At 41.3% G+C, this 23,922-nt stretch overlaps 1 pseudogene; it reads right to left on the reverse strand.

Annotated features, from left to right (window-relative positions):
• Nucleotides 1-783: 783 nt before the first annotated feature.
• LOC136484898 (disease resistance protein RGA2-like) lies at nt 784-2,483 on the reverse strand (annotated as a pseudogene).
• Nucleotides 2,484-23,922: the final 21,439 nt, after the last annotated feature.

Consider the following 23,922-nt stretch of genomic DNA (forward strand, 5'->3'; position numbering starts at 1 on the left):
AGCACTAGCATCTATATAATTGCATGTCTAATAGGATTCTGCGAGGTTAGGTTGGACATGGCACCTGCAGCCTGGTCATCTCTGAGCTCCTCCTTGTACTCGTAGTCCTCCTCCTCAAGCTGCTGCTCCTCTAGAGCTGCCAAACGAGACATATAACTACATTAAACGCCTCCTATAGATAGTCAGAAAGAAGCAATAGAAATCCAAAAGATTCAAAAGCACTCAAACACAAATCTATTACGTAGAGCTTATTTTTAGAAAAATTTAGATACTAGTTTCATTTTTTTTGAGGTCGAATGAATTTCCTATGAATTTTCTAAGCTTAATTCATTTTCTGAAAAAGAAAAAGAGCGGATATAAAAAAGAGGAGAAATAGCAGAGGAGAAAAATAACAAAGAAAAAAAGGGACATTATGGTGTCAAGCGGCTTTACCAAATCAGTTTCGATTCCTTCTGTAGAGCTGATGGTAAAGCTAAAGCCAAAATGAGTTGTTCCACCAGTAAAGCGAAGCTGTACCAAAAGAAATCTATGGAGTCGAGACCTCCGTCAACATGTGCCACTCGTCAGTGAGTGTTGATAAATAGATAATCTGTTCCGATCCATGCTCCTGTGCACATGCACAGAGGGGAGTTGTCTCCAATAAGAAACAAACGTGCGTTGATTGTTGACTTTGTGGTAGACTCCCAAAGAGAAATGGATCGGAAGTTAGCTACGGACTTGTGTTACCTACGCGCCTTGTAAGGACCACGAAATTCTGAATTGAAAGCAGCCGAATTCCAACAATGGTGCATGGTAAGCACCGGGAAACTGCACATATACATTATTCTCTGGTCGAAAATGTCACAAAAAAGACGAAAGACAAATTATGTAGCAACTGCTTGCAACACTCACAGCTATCTATTACATTGTTGAATATCATCTACGGCTGCCTGGCATGCCTCTTCCGCTCGATGTTTGCATGTGGACCATGTGTTTCTACCTTCTCGCAGACGACAGTGTAGCGATAGTTAGGTGGGCACGCAGATTCCCACAGCACAATTCGCACCTCCTCTCTTGGCACAGCTGTGGCTGAACGCGCTAGTTCCTGGACAGTCATTCCCGGCAGCTCAGTCTCGGCGGCCTCTGAGGTGGCCACTCCGGTCGTCTTACCGGCGCTCTTGAGCCTCAGTGGCACAGGGAGTATCTCCAGTGCTATCTTGGCGACACCAAGCTTCGAGAAGTGATCCTCGTCACCACGCAGCTCCGCGACGAATCTGCGCACGACGCCGAGCACAGCGCCCCAGAATTGCGCATTGAGGTTCGTCCTGAGTAGGCTGCTGAGGACCTTGGCGCCGAAGAATGACCCGTCAAGCGCCGCGGCAATCTGTCTGGCCCAGCACCGCGAGCTCTGGGTGCCCCCCGGGATCGCTGACACCGAAGGAGAGTGACCTGAAGAAGTACCAGAACTCCTCCCGCGGCAGTGGCTTCACTCGCATGGCGGCTGTGGTGCCGAGGTCCGCGACGCCGTCGTTCTCGCTGACGACTATGACCTTGGACCTTGGTCCCCGGCGCGGTGGATCTCAGAGACGCACAGAGCGAGGCCCATGCTGCCTCGTTGATCACTACTTCGTATGTGTTTTTAATCACAAGGAGATGCCTGCTCCCATGCCTTCCTGAGACGACGACAGGTGACGTCTCGTGAAGGACGTGGCCACCAGTTCGCAGTGTGCCCAGTACATCTTCAGCAGAGTTGTCACCAAGAAGAGACCCATAGGAGTACAGGATCATGGCGAAATGACGGCGCACCCTATCGTCGCTGCAGACATGCTTGACGATGGTGCCCTTGCCGACCTCCGGGCCACCGACAAGCGGTAGAACGCCCAAGCTGCTGCTCTCAGTTTCAGGCTGCAGCAGAAAGCTGATTATCTGCTCCCGCTCAACAAGACGGCCAAACATGTGTCTGTCGTCAGATTGAAAGCTAGAGACAGCAGGCCGCCGGGGTATAATAGGGCAGCATGCAAGAAGTAGAATGAATTCCTTCATCCCTTCTGCACACTCTTCCAATCTTCGGAGCGTGGCACTCAATTCCTCGACGACTCCATTGGCATCGGCTGCACAGATGGGTTGAGGAGCATTGGAAGTGCAAAGTCGCTTGGCAGGCCGAGATGAACGAGACAAGGAGAATGACCAGGAGCTGCTCACCAGCAAGGAACCGTCATGACGATGGTCGAGCACATAGTATGCACGGTACATGCCCTCCATGAGCTTGCTGAGCCACAGGAGCAGCCTCCGGTTGTGGGTGAGGTGCCGCCGCTCCGCTTCGTCCACTAGGGCGTGGATCTTCAGAGCAACAAGCTCAAGCTGAAGAAACATCTCCTCCTTCCTACATGTCTGCTTGGCGTATCGGGAGATAAGGAAGGAGATTAGCCTGCTCACGAGTTCGCCAACGGCTGCCGGAGCAACTAGCTCCTTGATTACCTTCATCGTTCTTGAGTGAGAGCACGGTGGACCTTGCTATGGTTTTGTTTTGCTAGGATCTAATGTACTGCTACATATAGTGTGATTGTTAAGTGTGTGATCCAAGTGAACTACAAAAAGCCGTGTGAACGACAAAATATATAAGTCGTAGAGCCAGTGGGTACGCGGGCGATCAGAGCAATCTAGTAAGCGTGTGGACCAGTGGAAATTCTGAACACGAAACTCCTGGGAAAGTCACATCTGACGTACCGATGCAGATGTACTTGACTGCATTTCAGTGATGCGCCATACTCTCGTTCAACTACCCAGCCCCTACCTTCACAAATACTATTACAGTGTACAGAAATAGTATTCGTTCGGTGTAACGACCCAAATGAATTTCACCATGAGCATCTATTATTGCTAACTGGAGGTCCCTCCACATTAATCTGAAGACTTGCTTGCAAAGATGATAATAAATCATATAATTTCTCTTAAAAATAGAAATCTAGGGTCATTTATTTGAAACACTCTAATTGCCATTGAGAATAATAGATAATAGATATGAGATCTGTTTTTGTTTCTAAAAAAAGAACTCTGCCATTATGAAAATAATCTTAAGTAACACCCTCATTTTTTTTCTAAATTATGCACCATTACCATTATGTAAAATAACATAAATGACCCCCTAATCTTCATAAACACTATTCCAGAATGCACAAAGAAGTAATTACATCAGAGACGGATCAACAATGCATGTCTTTGATGTGAGATTAGAGACTTGTCAAGATGAAGCACGTCTGTGATATGTCAGCTCCAACAAAACAGACTCAACACTACTATACTCGCACCTTTTCACAGCCGCGTCGTAACCCACATCGCAGTCCAATTTCGGCCTCGGCAGTAAGCTGTCGGCAGTGATACTCATAGCCATCACCGTCAGTATCTGAGACTGACTGGGGTGTACACTACACCGCCGTATTGGCTTATCATCCGTCCATGATAAGGTTCTTACTTCCATCGCATTGAAACACGACCCGCATGTGTGGGTATGCACTAACACCGCCGCATGGCTTATGATCCGTCCGTGATCAGATCCTTATTCCGTCACATTGGAGTGTGACCCGCTTGTGTCGAGGCGAACATCACCGTCGCTTCAACGTATGAACCGTCTGGTCATAGGGCATGGTCACCGTCGTGTTGCAGTATGATCCGCCCATGATAATCCTTTAGTCGGTGTTAGGTTAATAAACGATTCGACGGTGATGCACTATTGACCCCTGCCGCATCAGACGAATAGCGGTGGTGATGGCCGTCTGCTTCACCAAAGGCGAGTGGTACAGCGGTGATGATAAAATAACTAACGGCCCATAGATAGCATAATAAAGGTTCTGCTCCCTACATACTTACGTAAGGTAGATGTGCTCCGCTCCTTCAGATTGGCACTTCTTGATCAGCTTGGCAGCCAATGCAGCATGGAACCCCTCATCTTCGTCCCATAGCCGTTGCAGAAAAATTGTTTAAAAGCACTGAGACTCCAAAACCTGCACAATGCAAAGCAACAGAATTAATAATATTCAATATACCATTAGTTTAGTTACCAAGCCAAAATTGGACTATATATAGACTCAAAACAACACAAAGACATGTCCTAACAACAAAATATCATATGCACCTTTACTGCTCTGCTAATGACCCCATGAACTAGGGAACGTAAGGCAGATAGTGAGGTCCGTTCAAATAAATACTCTAGGTACTTTTAGGATAGCGGACGATCTGGACAGGGAGGACATGAACTTTTCTGCGGCTCATGTCATATGCCATCGGTATTCTATCCTCCCCAACAAGGAAAATCAAATTCTATTCTAGGTGAACTGCAATCACTATATAGTCTGCATTGGTAGCTTCAGAACGAGTCCAATATTGTTCAATCCAAATAACTACAACGTGTTCACCGTATGGTTAAATGTCCATTTATTAGTACCATAGTCTTCAAGAATCAAGATTAAAAGGTCAGACGTATTGAAAATATCAGCAATACATAGATACAACTGACCCTAATCTCCATGGATGGACATTGCAGGACCTGATGGCATAAGAATTTTACTCCATGTCTTTTCCTCCATATCAATAGTAACTATGTGGGACACCTCCAGCATGTGCATAAAACCATTAAGAAACACAGTTCCTGAAAATTTGCATACTAGAATATCATCTCCCCATTCAGATTCTTTACACATCCATGCTCCAATTTTGGATGAGTAGATACTAACAACTAACATCCCAGGCGACCTTACCCACATTTCTACCACATGGAAGTGCAAGGAGCACTACAAGAAAACCTGTTAATCCATGATGAAAAATTTTCATCACGGATCATCAAAAAACCGTCACTATACGACATCTGTGATGGTTTCACATATCGTCATGGATTGAGCGTCATGTATTGACCTCCATAACAATTTACCAAAAACCATCACGGATTAGCAGAATCGATGACGGTCTTAGATCGTCACGATAAAGCCCGAGACCTAGTTAGCCCAGCCCAAGCCCATTTTCTATGACGAAAAATAACCTGATAAATTGCCACATCATTATAGATGCTTACATGGCCGCTTACATGGATGATGACATGGGTGATGACATCACCATCCAAGCCCATTTATTAACAGCCCAACATAAAAATTAGGTTATTTTTTAGCTTGTTTTTAGCCCATTTGCAATCTATTTTAAGCCCATTTACATTCTGGTTTCAGCCCATTTTAAATTTATTTCTTCAACCAATTATTACACCTCATACAACAAACGGCCCATTATTATAGCACATACAGCGAACAGCTCATTTTCAATTGCATAAGAACTCAATCCAGCAGCACATAATATCACATACGATGAGATACAGAGTTACATCAAGCACCACATCGTGCAACACAAGTAGAAAGAAAAGATGGATCCCAAGAATGATTTGCCCATAAACAAATATGATACATGATAACAGCACACTACTACTAGTTCCTCCCATCATGGTTCCATGCTAAGCTTCAGAATTCCTGCAAGTCATGGTTCCACAATAAGCTTCAGTAACTGGAAAAAACCTTTTTCAGTCATGGTTCCTGCAAGTCATGAGTTATAAATCAGCTCATATTTCTTAACATTAAAGTAACTGGAACTAGTTAGTCATATGCTTAGATAGTCTAAATAGTGCAAAAACTCTCATACATTTAGCTTCAGATCAGAGTAATAAAGAGAAATGGCACCAGCACATGAGTAAATGATTAAAGTGAATAGGACATCAAGGTAGGCCCATGCTATACTTGCCTTGGTTCACAAACTCTTGCTGGTCCTGCTGGTCGTCGAAGAACTCTTGGTCTCCAACGTTCTCCTCACCGTCTGAACGCGACCAACACGGCAACATACAACATTCCAAAGGCATTCATGCAAAGCAAATATTCCTATAATTAGAATAGTACACCAACAGTATGGAAAATAAGATAAAATGTTTATGAAAATAATCTATGTCTCTCTACGATCACGTCAACGCGAAGTTCACGAAAAACGGAGCTAAAATGCGAAAGTTATGATTTAAACGGGATTTCCTATAGCAATATATTTAATTAAATCTGACCATAAAATTTAAAAGTTACAAACTTGATTAACAATGGTACTAATGCGTAGATTATGAATTTATGAAGCTAACGAAATTGGAACGGATTAATTCGGAGCTAAAACGACGATTTTATAATCAAAACAGTACAACTGGCATTTCTGTAAATACTGAAAACGTATTTTAGACTAAAGCAGTGAACTTTACGTTTTCAAAATGAGAATGCATACTCGGGGAAATGCGCTAAGGATGGTGGGTTCTATTACGCGAAATCAGGGGGCTTCTTTAGCAATTTGACCCACGAAGGGGTATCGGCCACTGGTGGCCGTCGGATTAGAAATGAACGGCCAGAAATAGATCTGGGGAGAGAGAAGAAGGGGTGGCCGACTAGAACAGTGCCTCCGGCGGCTGTTCAGCCATGGCCGATGGCGAGGTCACGCCGGCGAGCGCGGTTAGGGGCCTACGGGCCACGGATTGCGTATCCGAGAGCACCGGGGAGTTGCGGGGTGAAGGGGAACTTGCCAAGGTCTTGAGCGCGGCCGGGGAACACGGCTGGCGAGGTGGCGGCCATGGCCGGCAAGGCGGAGGTCGTCGGCGCACGCGGCTATTGCGCTAGAAGCCATGAAACAAGAAAGTAGCGGCACGAGAAACAAGAGGGGAACACGGGGATTCTCACCGCGGTGCAAAACGGGGACAGAGGCGGCTCGAGGATGGTGGTTGATGCGGATGGCGGATGGTGGAACCGATGACCTCGGCAGTTGTGTCTTCCGTGCACAGCGAGCGCGAAGGAGGGTCTCGGCTTCGCTTAAAAAGAGGCCGGGGAGCGGGCGACGCTCCCACGATCGAGGACGTGGGCGGCGGTTGTGGCTGCGCCAGGCGCGGGCGGTTGCGGGTCATGCGGGAGGAAGGGGGAGGAGCTGACAAGCGGGGCCGGGATGTCAGCCGCTGAAGAGGGAGGGGGAGGCGCGGCGGTTGCCCGCTGGTGCTGGGCTGGCACGGAGGTGGGCCGACACGATTGCTGGGCTCGGCGGGGCTGGGCTGGCGCGGAGCTAGGCCGGCGTGGTTGCTGGGCTCGGCGGGGCTAGGCTGGCGCGGAGCTGGGCCAGCGCGGTGCTGGAGAAAGGCCATGGGCCGAAATGAAAAAGAATAGGGGAGAGAAATGAAGAAACCTTTTTCTTTTATTTTTAGAGTTTTTCAAAAGTATTTTCAATTGGATTTGAATTCTTTTGAGTTTAAATCAAAAACCACTCAACATATGAAATACAATGCTCCAGCATGAGTGCATCAACATGTTACTAACCTTATATTTGATTTTATTTTCAAAAAAAATATTTCTTTCCTATATTTCAATGTTCACATAATAACATAATTAAATCGAGCTTTCTTATTTCAAAAAGGCTGAAATTTTGGGTGTTACAATGCTATTCATTATTCATGTTTACCTGATCATGTGTTTATATGGGCTTGTGATAAACTTGTTGCTACTCCTATGCTAAAATTGTGATAATTAAAAGCTAATCGCAATTAAACCAGTGTCAACCTTTTGAGCCTCATGAACCCCATATTATATTTGTTGAGTACGACATGTACTTAAGCTTGCTTTACTTTTTAAATCTTTGGAAAAAATCCTGGATGGGTACCAGAGTGCTAGAGTTTGGAGGAATTAGGCTTGTGATCAACCAGTCAGTTGACCCTATGGAATTGGAGTCTTTACCCAAAGATCGGAGTTGTCTTTCCGCTGTTTGCTATCTAAGGTTATATTCTTTATACTAAGTATGTTATATATTGAGCATTGTCTATTGATATTACCCTATTTGTAGCTATATGTGAGATTTGATTTCCTAGGCTCACATATGGTGTGTATCTGGTTTTGTTCTTAAAATCGGGTGCTACATTGCGGTCACAGAAAAATATCGAAGTCTACTATTGTCTAGAATTTTCTCATGATTTTTGATCATCCAAAATCAGAGATATAAGCCAAAGAGTACAGAGTGCTCCAAAAAGACAGGATAGAGAAAACAGGAGATAACCAAAACCCAACTATTTATTTCATTAATCCTTATACCTTAGGCCTATAAACTAAATGAAATTGTGGGCAAACCCCATAAGAACATTGCAATCATTACAAAGATGCAAAATAATCATAAGCATAATGACAATTCAATAAAGCAATAATGGTGCACAACTCAATCATTGACTCAACTTGCGATACTATCGTCCTCATTGTACTAGGGGTAACAATCCTAAGACTCATCTTTAAATTACGCAAGAAGCTGGTGAGGAACAGTTCTAAAAGCATATCAAATCAAGGAGTGAAGATGAGAACAAGACTTTAAAATAAGCACCACGGTAGAGATGAATAGCAAGGGGAAGGATATAGTTTAGAGGAAAATATCAAGGTTTCTAGAACAAGGATTTTTATAGCAACTTCTAAACCTTAGACCGACCAGTTTCTACTAGGCTTGCATCCTACAGTTAGCATTGTTCTGATACCACTTTGTAGCACTCAGTTTTAAGAACAAAACCAAATACACACCATATGTGAGCCCATAAAATCAAATCTCACATATAGCTATAAATAAAGGTAATATCAATAGACAATGCTTAAAATATAATATACTTAGTTTAGAGAATATAACCTTAGATAGCAAACATCGGAAAGACAACTCTGATCTTTGGGTGAGGACTCCAATTCCATAGGGACAACTGACTGGTTGATCACAAGCCTAATTCCTCCAAACTCTAGCAATCTGGTACCCATCTAGGATTTTTATCCAAATAATTGAAAAATAAAGCAAGCGTAAGTACATATCATACTCAAGAAATATAACAAGGGGTTCATGAGGCTCAAAAGGCTGACACTGGTTTAACTACGATTAGCTTTTAATGAGTCATCTTTTAGCAATTGGGTGGCAACAAGTTTATTCACAATCCCATATAAACACATGATCAGGTAAACATGAATAATGAATAGCATAAACAGTAATCATTAGTGAGCATCTTTATCATCAGTATCATCATCTATTCCATAAGGGTTCCAAGGCCGCTCATGACCATGAGCACGGCTGTTATAACAGTTTTACACTCTGCAGAGGTTGTACACTTTCACTGTGAGTCATGATTTACCCTTTTGCCCGAGGTGATCAGCCTCTTGACCCAATACCAAGGAAGGTCAGCAGGGTTCACTATGAAGCATTTCAAAGGTTCGTCTAACAAGTTAGGGCCATTAGATTCACTCAGCAAACAGATATAGAGCCCCCTTTCCCGATGGTACAATGATGCGCAGCCTATACTCAAGGGGACCGAGGCCGCACTATACCCGATTCGTCAAGCCATTCTTACGCCAATAAAGGTAACCACTAACAAGCTAGAAAATGTCCACATACTAAGCTAAAGCCAGAGCCATATAGCCCTCACAACCGTACTGTAAGTCCCGGATGATCACTTATAGATAAGTCCTTAGGGAGACGAATCTAGAGCATCATTAAAACAACCCAATGTTGTAGCCCCCTTGTTCCATGTTGCTAAAAAGCATCTTTTAGTGTTTATTGCATATTCCATTAGTCAAGTTACAAGATCATGGTTATTCATCTTGAGCACTAGCATAATACTACCCAATGCATAATCACCCACGGTGTCAAGGTACAAGGTATCAAATATCTAGGATATCCTTATTGGCAACAAGGTAGACACATGCAATATGAAATAAGTGATTAAAGGTGAATAGGTAACAAGGATGGTCCCATGCTATACTTGCCTTAAACTCAGATCCTTCTTCTATTGAATTGTAACCTCCAAAGGACTTCTTCTGGATCACCCACTTTTATATCACCAACGTAAAGCTCACCGACTGGACATGATCATAAAGCTCCACACAAGCATCCATGCAATCATACACGAAGCAAACAATAGATCTAAATTAGAATAGTACACCAATCAATGAAAAAGAATTTGAAATCAAATCTGCGTGTTGCTACGATCACATAGACACGAAGAGCACGCTACTCGGAGCTACGGGGAAAAGATACAACTACCGAAAGATTTACTTTTATATAAGAAGAAAACTATAGCCTTCATTTAACTATATAAAATCATATATATAAGATATTAATATAAATTGAATTAAGTCAAATTTAGATTTGAAGTATAAAACTAAAGTAAAACAAATCATATTTTATTTATAAAATCCAGTTGCATAATCATTATTCAAATTAGAGTTTAAACCATGAAATTCCTAAAATAGTGACATGATAAACTTTGTTACTAACGCGTAGATCTCGTTGCAATGAATCTAGCGCAACTTGAACCGGTCAAATCAGAGCTAAAACGTAGAAGATATGAATTAAACAAGATTTTCTTTAATAAAATAATAGATTAAATCTAACCTCAAATTTTAAAAGTTGAAAACATATTTAACAGTAGTATGAACATGTAGATTATGGAATTATGAACCTAACACAAGTTGAACGGGTCAAATCGGAGTTAAAACGGAGAAGATACGACATACTGAAGGTAGTGGCAATTTTGTAAATAGATGGAACTTGGTTTTCAAATTAAAATAAATAAAATCTGATTTTTAAATCTGGCCGAGGACTACGGATCCTATTTTAAGAAAAAGCAGGGATCCTTCTGAAAGAAACCAGGGATGGTGGGTTCTATTTAGCAAAATCATAGGGGCTCTTTAGCAAGATTGCCATCGAAAGGGTATCTTTGAATCTGGGACGTTGATCACGTGATGGATGGCTGTGGTGGCTTCGCATGGTTGGCTGACCGGAATAGAGGGCCGCATGACGGTGCTCCATTGATGGCGGCGAGCACCTCACCAGAATCCCACCGGGAGTGAGCTTCTGAACTCCAAACTCGACGGGAAAAACACAAGGAGGTAGATAAGAAGATGGCGAAATTGTCCGTGGGGTCGTAGAGGGACATGAGGGCACCAAAGTGGCTCGAGGCTTGCTCGAGTGGCTCGGGAAGTCTGGCATAGCTTCGACGAGCGCACACACACAATAGGGAGCAAAAGAGAGGCATACGCGGCGCCTGCGGCTTTCTTACCTTGACGCGAGGCTCGACAAACTGCTCGGAGCGGCGGTGAAGCTGCGGAACGGCGAACATAGCATGGTGGATCTCCTATGGTGGCGGCGGCTTTGTTGTGGCTTGGAGATGAGGCGATTGAAGCGGTGCCAGGGTGAGATAGGAAGGCGGCATGGTCATGGCCACTATTTATGGGGGGAGTTTGACGCGCACGGCAAGGCACAGAGACATAGCAACGTTGGGCTTCCATGGCACGGCGGAGAGTCTAGGGCGGCTACATCATGAGGAGGAAGAACACTAATAGACGGGTCCCTCCAGTCAGCAATCGAAGGAGCGGGGCCCGTGGGTTAGTTGAACATGGTGGAAGAGAGGAGGTCGGTGTGTCCACGCGTGGGCTTCAACTCTAGTTGGGCCAGCCCGGTGGAATGGGCCTACGGGAGGGATCAGAGCAAGCCAGGCCTTTTGGCTGAGAAAGAGAGGGGGAGAACTGGGCCGCTCAGTCCAGAAGGGGAGGAGGGAGGATTTTTTTTCTTTCCTTTTTTTTCAAAGCCATTTTCCAATCCTTTTCAAACACGAATTTAAATCCTTTTGAGTTTGAGTTAAAAACACTCAGAGAAAAAATACAAATGCACTAGCATGCATGAACAATAATGTTGCTACCTTAAGATAAATTTTAATTTAATGAAAAAATTAGTTTTCCTATGTTTTATGAGCACAAAAATACATAATTGAATCATTCTAACTTTATTTCAGAAAAAGCAAATTTTTGGGTGTTACAGTATAAGGGCATAAATGTAATCACCAATGAAGGTTTGGAGGTTCAAACTAATGAATTATATGAGCTTTGGTGATTTTATGACTGCAGGAGGATTTATCTAGAAAATAGCTCCCGGTATCACTGTCATACACTCTAAACAAGCAAACCGACATCAACAAGTGATTCTACCCGCGACACCTATGAAAGTCGACTCAAGACAGAGCCCAAGCCTTGCCACCAGAAGGAGGAGCCCACATGGCACCATAGTGGGCTAGCCAGCCCACTAGGGAGGCCCATCGCCCTCCATTGCCGCATCCTCCTTCCTACGATCTACACCGTTGATTCTAAGGCAGTTTTAGGTTGGTTCATCCAACGGTGGCTGGGAGAGTTGACGCAGATCGATGACATGGCAATTCCTTGCCCCCTACTCCTAGAGTCCTTGCCCATTACTCCACCTCGATTCCTTGGCCACTACCCTACCTCTAGCCTATATATACCCACCCCTGCCCCCTCCCTCCTTAGATCCTCATAGATCCAGAGAGATCCTAAAACCCTAATTCATATTCTCCTCATGAGGATCAGAGCTAGGTATCAAGAGAAGATTAGTACTCCATAGGATCTAGTCTTTAGAAATAGAGAGATGGAGAGTGAGGGAAGAGTTTGGAGGAGGCGCCGGCCGGTCGGTGCTCTCTACGGCTTGTACCTTGGTGGAAGTCAACCTATGTCTGAGATTTCTCTAGTAATCAACTTCTAATTTAAGTAAATAACATGTTTATATTGTTCTTCTGGTTTGCGAGTCTCTTTTGAGCGCTTTAATCTATTGGCCTTAGGTTAAAGTATTATTCATAGTGTAAGCGTGGTGCTTAGACTTGGGAAACTCGTGGATGTACCCTACATTCCGAATCAGTGGTAGCTCACGAGGGTGACTCTTATAGCCTCGTTGAATCCTTTGTAGTCCACCTCCCGTTTGTAGGCCTAGCAGGATTTAGTTACTATAGGAAATATACTCTGTCTGTGTTTCCCTTAGTAATATCCCCAGCTGAACAATAGAAGACATAGCTTATCAAGATTAGAACTAGAAGACCTTAGCGATCTCCTCTATACTCCCAACTTTCTTAAGTCTTGTTGCTACTCCAGGTTAAGTTGGACCGTAGTTAACCTCACACATTTCCCTGTGGATAAGATACTTGGAATACCTCCAGGTGAAAGCTACAGCGGTATTCGTGCGCTTGCGGATTTATCTATGTGCACTAAAATATACCAACAAGCTTTCTGGTGCCGTTGCCGGTGAAATGGATGCTGAATTAACTATGAGCCTAGCTTAACCTTGTATCATATTCTTTTATATTTTTATTCCTTTATTCTTTTCTTTTCTTTTCCATTATGAATTCCACTCCTATCTATCAATACACTACACCCACGAGCATGAGCTTCGAGCCACCTAAATCTGTAGAGCCTATCCTAACACCTGGCTATGAGCTACGCCCGTGTTTAATAAAATTGATTCTGGATCAATCATTTTCGGGAGAAGGCGATGAAAACCCATACTCACACCTACGAGAGTTTGAGCGAACCTGTGCATGCTTGCATATCACTGGCATGTCTGACAAGACCTTAAGATGGAAGTTGTTTTCATTCTCTTTGATGGGAAGAGCTAAACATTGGTATAGTCAAACAGTAGGAAGTATGCAAGGAGATTGGGAAACGTTATGCTCTAAATCTTGTTTACGTTTCTTTCACATCTCTAAAGTGGTTAGCCTTCGAAAAGAGGTTCTAAATTTTAGAGAACTAGAAGAAGAATCTCTTGGTACATCATGGGATCATTTTAATGAACTCATCATCACTGGCCCAGACCTTGCCATTCAAGACCCTATACTTCTTCAATATTTTTACATGGGTCTTAGCAAGGATTCCATAGAATCCCTTGATGCAGCCTCTAGAGGAGCTTTCCTTCATTTATCTACTAGTGAAGCAAGGGCTACGCTTAATAGAATTAGTGGAATCACTCCCTGCACTAGCATTCATAATGAACTCTTTGAGGAAGAAAAGGAATCATCTCCTAAACAAGAAGAGGAAGTTTTGATAGCCAAATCACAACCACTCCAATCCCAAGATTTAGCTATCAATCCTAAAACATCAATACCCCAAAATCCCCCAAGAGAAGAAGGAATTCCACTTTTGGAAATCCCTATTGAAATTAAGGATGACCTTTTTGGTGCTGATTTTGGGAGAACATTAAATTCTCATCTTCATAAGAGACATTCAAGTGAATATAATTCAAATTCTCTCAAGAAGGGATCTCTTAGGAAGCGTCCTTATTTCCATATAGGACATTGGGAAGAATTCAAGGATGGCATGTCTAGTGATGCCATGGAAGGAGAGCCAAGCTATTTAGAAGCCAATCCTATTCTCTCCCCTTCTATGCCCACATTAGATGTCTCATCTGAACCCATATTTCAACCCATCCTTGACCCCAAGGATCCCTTTTATGCTCTTTCTCAGTCTCATGATGACCCTAGAAATCCACTAAGACAACCAAAGCATAGGAATCATGAAAGCCACAAGGAAGACCAAGAAGATCAACAACAATGGCTAGAGGATATTAAGAACTTATGTGCCGTTGCCATTGAATGGATGGACGAGGTTTTATACAAGATCAACCCGAGTGTCACAAATCCAAGGGAAATCTTGGACGATAAAATGTCCAATGAATTTCTTAGGCATGGAATAATGGAGACAATATTTCCGCCTACAGACATTCATGAAGAAACACCCTTGGAGATTGAAAAGGAAGATGACATCAGCGAACATTGAAGTTATTTCATGAGCACCTCATCAAATCCATGTTCACATGAGAGATCTCCTGAATCAATCGGTCTCTCCAACGCAGCCACACATGAGATCTTCAACCCCCTTATACTCCCTGTTTATAAAGACTTTGAAAGGGTGGTTGTAGATGCATATGTTTATCATAAATATTGTAGATCTCGTTGTGTGAATCTTGAGATAGGCACCCAAAGGTTGGTGTTGGAGGGGAAACCACTTCACCAATTAGAAACGCAATTCGAAGGTTTCCCATGGACAAGCTTTTGTCCTAAAACAAACACTTTCGAGATATAATATGAGTTTTCACCTTCTGCTATGATGCCCTTGTGAAATGAGTATAGAAATATAATTGTGAAAATATTCCTTCGGGTATTTTTGTCACTAACCATTCAGGGTTTGTAGCAAAAAAGATGACGCATGATGACTCAAAGTATGTCCAACAAATCACCATGCAACATTGAATCACATCCATCCAAACCTAATTTTGCCTTGCAAAATTCAAGCATGGGGGGATGGACTTCTCTAAAAAATCTTATGCCATGTTGCTAATCCACCTTGGTTGTCTCTACCTTTAAATCGTACTCAATTTGCTGGATAATAATCATGCTCTTTCATCTCCATTTGAGTAAATCTCTATAATGCTTTCATGCTACCTTTGTTTACTATAGTATGCATAGGTTTTGAACTATTTTCATACACCTTTTAAATTAGGCATGGTGCTTAGTTTAAACTATTTTCCTAAATTAAAGTAGACAAGGTGTCTAGTTTGATTCTTGAACCAAAAGGTGTGTTGATTTTACTTCCAAAGGCTTCTAAATTAAGCATGGTGCTTAGGTTAAAATGCCTTCCTAAATCAAATTAGACATGGTGTCTAGGTTGATTTTTGAGCTGATAGTATGCTTTAGTAGACACTGGATATTTTGTTGGACTAACCTCTACAGGAAATTCCTAACTCAATTTGGGTAAGTCACAAGATGAATTCAAATCGAAGATGAAGTAAGGCTCATGATGAACTCCAATAACATTGCACAAAAAGAAGACACAACTCATTCATCATGGATGAAAGGACTGTAAGTATCAAAGGTCATTCACTTTGTCTTGTGCTGCAAGTTACCTTTGCCTTGAGCCATGTCTATATAAACATGATAAATAAAAACTATGTTAAAATAATTCTAATGCTATCTTTTCAATAGCATAGAGGTAAATTACAAAATTATGGACAAACAACCCATGTTTCAAAATTGTATATTCCTTTGGGTATGTGTTGTCCACTAATCCTTTGCAGGCATAAAACAATTAGTGAGGCAAAAGGTCTAACAAGATGACAAAAGATCGAAGAGTAGAAAGATGGTATGACAAAAGGATGATAAAGAAAAGGTGTGTTCTAGGAAACAAGAAGCTCATGAATAGCTCAAGCTGTGAGGCTAGCCAAACAAGGAAAACTTCAAGAAAAAGGAAAGGACCATCACGAGTCATCTACCCTTCGTCATATGGTGTCATTACGCTCCAATGACAAAGGTAACATCCTAAGGTAAATGGTCATTATTCAAAAAGCTTTTCCTTGATTCTAGTAGGCACATAAATAAGAAACAAATATGTTTGAGTTACAATTTACCTGATCAAACCTGATTAGCTCAACATGTCTTGTTCTTTAAGCTTGTTCCTAGCACCACTTTCTTGATCTCATAGTTTTAACCAAATAAGCTAAAACATTGTGCATCTTATCTCTAGGAAGACAATAGTTATAATCAAGTAAAGATTGATACATTATGCAGAGATAGACAATCCTTCTATGGGTTAAGCAATTCAACCCTTTCTGCCAAATGAACTTAAATGCTACATTCATGCTCAATCTTCTGATCTTATCACCTATGATATAATTGAACACAACATATAACATCAACTTCATCTTGTTAAGTGTGCCTAAGGCTAGAGAAGAATAAATGAAGTTGTTTTGTTTTCCCACCAACAGAGCCCATGCACTTGATCTCTACCTTGTCTGTATGAGCAGGACACACTTCAAGCAGAGTGTGGGAGATTTATTGATTTCCCAATTTCTACAAGTGAAGGTTCTGAACCTGCTAAGCCAAAAATCAAAACTCAAAACCAAGACAGGTTTGGTGGAAGAAGGTAACATCATCATCAGAGACACCGTCACAAGATATGCAACCATCTAGGGTCTCCATGCACTGAGACCAGGATGATACACTCGAAAGGTAAAGGACTCTTCTCTAGCCGAGTCCTATACGGAGGACTTAAAAATTCCAAACCCTGGCCATGAGGTAACATCCGTAGTTATCCATATTTACTTTTTAGCATTGCATGAATTATGTTCACTCTTAGCATATTTATTTTTCTGCATTAGCATTGCATTATGAAAGAAAAATAATAAAAAGTTTTTCATTACTGCATTACATCATTGCATCATTAAAGCTTAAAGCCCCATGTGAAAATTTTCTCAGAGTGTAGCCCAAGGGAATATTCACCATGGTGGCATAAAAATAAAAATAAACATGCATACATATTTTTTCTACATTATATAAATAAGAAAATCCAAAAATATTAAATAGACATCCTGCTAGGACTTTGTCAATTAAGAAACTAGCTAAACCTCCAAGGACAACAAATCTCTGAATGGCTGACCACTAACCCTTTTATCTTAATCTGTGCCACGAGTTTTGGTGTTCTTGTTGGAGTATTTTGCAGGATGATCAAGAGTAATGCCATCCATCCGAAGTACATTCTTTCGAACCGCTGCTACACCCTGCTACGTGAGGAACACAACTTTTGGATGGATAAGAAAGACCACGACAACATCCAGCTTGGGGGAGGAGCATCCTCCATGTATCTAGCTAAGTATTTCTTTCTCTTTTTGGTTCTACTATTTTTAAGTTTGCTTCATATTTGCAAAAGAAATAAAAAGATGCATAACAAACTAAAACAAAATAAAAATTATCTTAGCTATATATATTAATAAGGTGTGATTTTAAATTATGAAAATAAAATAAAAAGTATGTGTCTGGTTTTCTGTTTTTAAGAGTTGAATAAAATAAAGAGGACTCAGAATAATCTCTTGAATGGAAATGATGAATAGTTGCTCTGTTGTAATTCCTTTCAAGTACCTAGTATTTAGCCTTGAATTCTCCCTGAGTTTTGGATACTGACTGATTTGATATAAAGATTTACTCTAAACTTAAAACTCATGGGTAGCGAATGCTTGATCTAAGTCTAGGTAATTGACGGATATGATATGAGAAGGTCTGAGCTGCTGTTTATCTTGTTCCTAGTGACACTAAAGTTCTAGAGATTTACTTTTTGAAAAACACAAAAATGTTACATGATGAGTTCCTATAGGACAAAGCTTGAATTCCCACCAGAGCCATACATGTTATTTAGGCTAGGAAAACTTCCATGTATATGCTGCTTGCTTTTGTATTGAGTTTTATCAAGCTTTGTTGACCCTTATGAGAGGATTGTCATGCTCTTAAAATCAAGATCACAGTACACACCACCCACATATGCACTACTCCTACACTAGGGTAGGCACAAGCCTTCCATTTAGATCCACCCAAAAATGTTTTACTCCTACACTAGGGGTGAACAGCAAAAATATGCTTGATAGGTTTCCCATCCACCAAATAAATGCTCCAAGTTCTTGTTGCTATCTCCCAAAAGTTTTTGTTGCAGAAAAGAGACATGGGGCTAATGCAAAAGTTATTCATAAGTAAAAAAATGAAAGTTAAGAAAAAATGGACACAAAAGTGTCCGAGATATTTAAAACAATGGGTACTCAGATGCCTGCCTGAAAAAAAGAGATGAATAAGATAGCCCATGCCCTCTAGCAAATGTTTCCAAGTTTCATAAGAGAGATAAGTTTTCAAGGAGCATAGTAGAATTAGGTTAGCCAGCCATATATATCCACCATACTATCCACACATATGCACATCTTGATTTGATTGTATGACAACTCTCTTTGGATCCATTGTTTGACTTTACAATATATGCATTGCAAGTATGCTCTAGCTTTCTCCCTACCTATGAACTATACATAAACCTTAGTGATAGGAAGAGAAAAAGGCATAACATCATTATTGCCTTGGTGAGGATCCACAAATACCACATATATTGAGAGACTTGAGAGTGCATACAATGGAATCTCTAAGTTTTATTTTGAAAACTTATCAAAACTCCTAGAACAATCATGGAACAAAGAGCTTGAGACATAGTGCTTGACTTGATCGTTCTGTCTTTCAATTACTCAAGACCCAAGTGAAGGCTGAGAAGCCCCATGGTTGAAGGTAATATGGTAAGTTTGAAAGTCAGATAGGTATACTCTACTCTGGAGGAGAATTCTTGTTTGAACACCTATGTACTTTTGAGGCGTGAAAGCATAGTAGCAACTTCTGATCCATTGCTAAGTTTAGCTTTGCTAAGGGACTAGGAAAGGTTAATCTTGGGGTAGTTGTTGACGGTAGTTAACAACCATTATAAACCATCAATTAAACATGTATAAGGGCATAAATGTAATCACCAATGAAGGTTTAGGGGTTTAAACTAATGAATTCCACTGAGCTTTGGTGATTTCATGACTGTAGGAGGATTTATCCAGAAAATAGCTCCCGAGACCACTGTCATACACTCCAAACAAGTAAACCGACATCAATAAGTGATTCTACCCGCGACACCTATGAAAGTCGACTCAAGACGGAGCCCAAGCCTCACCACCAGAAGGAGGAGCCCACCTAGCACCATAGTGGGCCGGCCAGCCCACTAGGGAGGCTGCTCTACCCATGGGGGTGGCCCATCGCCCTCCTCCACTATGTACTCCTTCCTATGATCTACCTCATTGATTCTAAGGCGGTTTTAGGTCGGTTCATCCAACGGCGGTCGAGGAGAGTTGACGCAGATCGATGATGTGGCCATTCCTTGCCCCCTACTCATCCTAGAGTCCTTGCCCATTACTCCACCTCGATTCCTTGGCCGCTACTCTACCTCTGGCCTATATATACCAGCCCCTGCCCCCTCCCTCATCAGATCCTCAGAGATCCAGATAGATCCTAAAACCCTAATTCATATTCTTCTTGTGAGGTTCAGAGCTAGCTATCAAGAGAAGATTAGTACTCCATATGATCTAGTCTATAGAAATAGAGAGATGGAGAGTGAGAGAAGAATTTGGAGAAGGTGTTAGGCCTGTCGGTGCTCTCTATGGCTTATACCTTGGCAGAAGTCAACCTACGTCTGAGATTTCTCTGGTAATCAACTTCTGATTTAAGTAACTAATGTGTTTATATTGTTCTTCTGGTTTGCGAGTCTCTTTTGAGTGCTTTAATCTATTGGCCTTAGGCTAAAGTATTATTCATAGTGTAAGGGTGGTGCTTAGACTCGGGTAACTCATGGATGTACCCTACATTCCAGATCGGTGGTAGCTCATGAGGGTGACTCTTATAGCCTCGTTGAATCCTCTGTAGTCCACCTCCGTTTGTAGGCCTAGCAGGATTTAGTTACTATAAGAAACATACTTTGTCTGTGTTTACCTTAGTAATATCCCTAACTGAACAATAGAAGACATAGCTTATCGAGATTAGAACTAGAAGACCTTAGTGATCTCCTCTACACTCCCGACTTTCTTAAGTCTTGTTGCTACTCTAGGGTTAAGTTGGACCATAGTTAACCTCACACGTTTCCCTATGGATACGATACTTGGAATAACTCCGGGTGAAAGTTACAGCGGGATCCATGCGCTTGCGGATTTATCTATGTGCGTTAAAATATACCAACAGTCGGGTATATATACTTTGATCATGTAATAAGAATATCATAGGAATCTACCTCACCCATTGTTTTCCCGAGTTAACTAGTTTATAGTATCTTAGTGATCTATCCCCTGAGTGTCAATATGCTTAATTCCTATCATTACCTTTACCCCTTGATCTAGCTATGATGGTATGTTGACTGATAGATACTCGTTTGATATGCAATAATCTTTACTCCATTGTTTCCCTATGGTAAAATATAAATAACGATACCTGGAATACTCCCAGTAAAATGCTACAATGGTATTCTGTGCGCTTGTGAAAACCTTCATATTCTATTTGCACTTATAAATACCAACAAGTATTTTTGGCGCCATTGTCGAAAAACAATTGCAGTAAAGATTTAGATCATTAACATACCACTAGCTTGAGTAGGATTACACCTGTTCTGTTATATTGTGAAATAGATAGGACAACAGATGCCGTTTCAACCTTCCAGCAAGTTTCCACAAGAAAAGAAAAGAAACAACCCAGGGTGCCTGAACTTCATGATTCATCAACACTGGAACCCTGCCATCTCATAGGTTTGTATACATATATATTATTCTAACTATGTGTAGATGGATAAAAGGTCGTCGTCACAAGAATTCAAATCACATCTCAAGTGACGAACATAGAAGCTGTGCTACTCACAAATCCCAAATTGTGAGTCATGGTAAGTATGATCAAGAAAGGTGAGATAGTCTTGCTCATGGACTTTAAACTTGATGAGTAGTTATCTTTTGAATTTTTACATACCATTGCATGTTTACTTTAAATGATCCATGCATCCACTCCATTTAGTTTATGTTTTCTCATATCAAATCCACTGCACATTTAGTTCCCTGCAAATATCCATATCACTTGCATATAAAAAAATAAAAAATATATAAATAAAATAAATATTCCTCACCATGATCATACTCTTTCATCTCTATTTGAGTAAATCTCCGTACGCTTTCATGCTACCTGTGTCTGCCATAGTATACTTTGGTTTGGAAGTACTGGACATACTTCCAAAGGCTTTTAAATTAAGCGTGGTGCTTAGGTTAAAATGCTTTCCTAAATTAAATTAGACATGGTGCCTAGTTTGATTTCTGAACCAAGAATATGCCATAGTAGATACAAGTTATTTTATTGGACTAAGCCCTATAGGAAACTCTCGAATTCAATATGGATAAGTCAAGAGATAAATTCACATCAAAGATGAATCAGGGCATGTGATGAACTCCAATAACTTTGCGTAAAGAAAACCCAACTCATTTTTCATGGAAGGAAGAACTGTGAGTATCAAGGTTTATTCACTTATCTTTTGTTGTAAGTTATCATTAGCCTTGAACCATGCTAGAATGCAGCCAACACATAAAATTTGTTAATAAGCAAAATCTATGCTAAAGAAATCCTAAAACCATCCTTTCATTAGCACAGAGGAAAACTACAAAAGTTATGGACAACAACCCATAATGCAAATTTGTTGTATTCCCTCGGGTATGTGTCCACTAACGTTTTGCAGAAAAAATGAGTATAAGCTATGCCTGTTCATGGTATGAACCTACAAATCCAGAAATCACCACTATAGATGTAGAAGTGGACTGAACAAATCGATAGGCTATGAGCAACATCAAAGACAACCTAGCATTGAGCCTTCCCAGGACTCAAGCTAGGATGCTGATAAGCAGGATGAAAACCCACCTTGTATTAACCAGAATATGCCTGCTTTCATCATCTTCGAATAGGACCAGCTCGCGCGTTGGCAACAAGGACCAAGACAATGAGATACCATTACATCATGGCGTGCATCATCATGTCAAAAAACATCAGTAATCAATAAGGTCTAGTTGATGGTGTCTCATAAAGCCGCATATGACCATGGACAGCGAGACGACATCCCTTAGTCATTGGAGGTGAAACTTTCATGCAAGTACCAATGAGGTTCCTCCCATGACCATCAAGACAGCTGGCGTATCGCTATCAAACAAAGAAGAACAACTCTCCGCCATGCCGTTAGAGGATGAAGACAATCAAGGAGGAATTTGTGTTCGACGTCCCCAAAGAACCCCAACTCATCAACCAAGAATCAACAAAAATTAAGAAGGGTTGACGAGAGAAGAACAAGTAACTATCCGAATGGTATAAAGGAAAGGAAAGATCCTGCTCAACGGACTACAAGCCATTCACTGGTAGGAATGAAACAATGAGAGGAGCAGAATGTCCAAACAAAGTGCTGAGATCCACAAAAGAAAGGATAAAATGATGGCATGACAAGAGGATGAGAAGAAGGAGTACAACATATGAGACAAGATGCTCATGAACTGCTCAAGATGTGAAGTTAGTCAAGCAAGGAAGGCTTCAAGCAGAAAGAAAAGATCACCACAAGTCATCTACCCTTCATCACATGGTGCCATCATACTCCAATGATGAAGGTAACATCTTAAGGTAAGTGGTCATTATTTAAAAAGCTTTCCTTTAATCTTGCTATTCACATAAATAAAGAAACAAACATGTTTGAGTTACAACTTTGCTTGATCCAACCTGATTAACTCAACATGTTTTGTTCTTTAAGTTTGTTCATAGCACCACTTTCTTCATCTCATAGTCTTAACCAAATGAGCTAAAATGTTGCATATCTTATCTTTGGGAAATGATAGTCATAATCATGTAAAGTTGGATACATTTTGTAAAGATGGATAATCCTTCCATAGGTTAAGTAACTCCACTCTTTTTGACAAATATATTCAAATACCACATTCATCCTCATCCTTCTAATCTTATCACCATATTGTAAGAATGAATGCACATAACATCAACCATAACATGATTCAATGTGCCTAAGGCTAGAGAAAAAAATAAATAAAGATTTAGTTATGTTGGTGTTTTCCCACCAACAGAGCCCATGCACTTGATCTCTACCCTGTCTTTATGAGCAGAACACACTTCGAGCAAAGTGTGGGGGAGTTGATCCCCCAAATTCTACAAGTGAAAGTTCTGAACCAGCAATTATGATGCAAACAAGATGTCGCTAGTTTCTACTATAGATGGTTGACTTCGAAACACTGAACAAGGAGGAGGAACAAGTCAAAAAAGGATGAACCTGACAAACCTAAATCAAACTCAAAACCGAGACGGGTTTGGCAAAATAAGGTGGCACCACCAGTGGAAGCGCCACTATTGGAGGCACCACCTCAAGAATCCTCATCTTTAAGAGCGAACCGAGGTGTTTGATCAATGAACTTCCACAACTACCAAGGGCAAGATTATGAAGCAACCTCAAGTGGGCATCAGGGAGGATGCATGTCTTTCTCTGGCCGAGGGTATCATGACTCTCAGGAGGCCTTCCACCGCTTCAACAACAGACTCGCAACCATTGAAGAGACAAATGCTGTCATACAAGGTACGTTACACAATCATACACAATGGAAGGTAAGAATGGGACAAGAGATGGCCAGCCTCCAGCAACAATAGCAACAACAAAATCA

Source organism: Miscanthus floridulus, chromosome 10 (genome assembly GCF_019320115.1).
Source record: "Miscanthus floridulus cultivar M001 chromosome 10, ASM1932011v1, whole genome shotgun sequence".
In the NCBI taxonomy this organism is placed as follows: domain Eukaryota; kingdom Viridiplantae; phylum Streptophyta; class Magnoliopsida; order Poales; family Poaceae; genus Miscanthus; species Miscanthus floridulus.